Below are 2,034 nucleotides of genomic sequence, written 5' to 3' on the forward strand. Positions count from 1 at the left end.
TGGCGCTTAAAGCATTTCCTTGGTTTCCGCTGTTAACAAAGCAGCGCTGCACTTATGAACTTTAATATGCATTATACAGAGGCAAGAGGAAAAGAAAAAATACCATCGAAACTTTTCTAAAGACAGTAAGTTCCCCTCAGACATGCATTCATATAAACTCCTACACCTAAATGAATCGTGATTTGTTTAGCATCTCAACCGATTTGAATCGTCACATATTTGAATCGAGTTTCAACCGGCTCGCGGTTAATCATTACATCCCTATAGGAAATTGATGTAAACACAGTCAGTTATGTTTTCAGAACAGGACAAAACATCTGATATGTGGAAGTAGATCTGTGCATTAGTGTGAATGCAGCCGATTAAAGCTGTCACTGTCTGTGATCTCCTCAGTAATAATCAAACAGCAATAATGCTGAGGAAAAAAGAAAACCCATAACTATGATTGTCTATAAACTTACAGATACTTAGAACACTCTTAGATACTGAAAGTGTTTTTTTGTTTAACCCTTGTAGTTGTCTTCCCCCCTTTATTACTCTATATTTGCTTGTATGTTTTGAAGCTATTATATTTAGTTGGTTACATTCTTAACAATTGTTTTGATTTATTATTAATTTAGGTTACACTTTATTTTGATAGTCCTCTTTAGACATTCTACTAACTACAAGTAGCTTTGCAACTACACGTCAACTAATGCTCATTAATTCACAACTACACGTCTACTAACTCTCAGAGTGGACTGTTAGGTTAGGTTTAGGGTTAGTAGAATAAGTTGATATATACTTGCAAAGTTTCTCATAGTCAGTATGTTGTGGACCCATCAAAGTAAAGTGTTCGCAGATATCAAGCAGACAGTCTACTAATACTCTAATGACTGATAGTTAACATGTAGTTAAAGTTACTTACTGTTAGTAGTATGTCTGAAGTGGACTATCAAAATAAAGTGTTACCTTAATTTATATTTATTTTAAAAAGCAGCATGCTTGTATAATTGATTAAAAATGCTCAAAATAAATGTGATATAAAATGCATATGAAAATGTGACCATGTGCCATAATATTGAAAACTGTGGCTGAGACGCATCATGATGCATTGTGATATAGAATGGAATCACTTCATTGACAAGATAATGGTAATGAAATCGAATTCTGAAACCAGTGACGACTCACACCATAAAGACTATGAAGCGCTGGACTCCTGACTCTGAATGACCAGTGCAGACGCTCATCTTTCTAAACCATTCTGAGTCTGACAGCGCAGATGATTCTGGCTCCCGCTGTGCAGACCGAACCTGACCTCCAGCATGCAATCAGCTAAAAATCACTCCGAACTTACACTGAATAAACAGAAACACAACAAGCACAACACCGGTGCAATAATGCAGCAAAGTTCTGTTGGTCAGTTGTAGGAAACAACAATTATTAATAAAAGATATTGTGTAGTGAAATATACAGTTCATAACCGTTACTACTGATGAATATCAAACAATATCTAGTTTGTACAATACAGATCAATCAAGGGCTCTGTGTAAGTCCAGGCACATACTGTCAGCACAGTTAAACACACTTGTGTTAGTCTGACCGCCACAAACCTTGGTGTGCAGTGAGGTGAGATTTACAGTATCTGCTGATTAATCGCAGCACGTTCTACCAATCATGATTTGTTCATGGTGAGAACAGAGTCAGAACTCACACAAGCCAAAACAACTGAGCTCATGAAAACCATTACAGCTGAGAGAAAAGTTCAAGACTCCATGAAGAATGAGAGTGAAGCTTTCACGTTACCAAACGATTTTAAATACACCAATGACATTTTCTCTCATAAATGGAACAGTAACTGCAAGAATACAAAGTCAGGATTTTTTCCTTTGGAAACGAAGTAACGTCTCAGTTACGTATGGTAACCCTCGTTCCCTGAAGGAGGGAACAGAGACGTCACGTCGGATGACCGACGAAATTGGGATCTCGCATAGAGAGATCAATCTACTTCGAGTGTAAACTAAACGAGCCAATGCACATTGGCATGCGATTATT

The sequence above is a fragment of the Sinocyclocheilus grahami genome, unplaced genomic scaffold, assembly GCF_001515645.1.
Source record: "Sinocyclocheilus grahami isolate Dianchi unplaced genomic scaffold, SAMN03320097.WGS_v1.1 scaffold354.1, whole genome shotgun sequence".
NCBI classification, from domain to species: domain Eukaryota; kingdom Metazoa; phylum Chordata; class Actinopteri; order Cypriniformes; family Cyprinidae; genus Sinocyclocheilus; species Sinocyclocheilus grahami.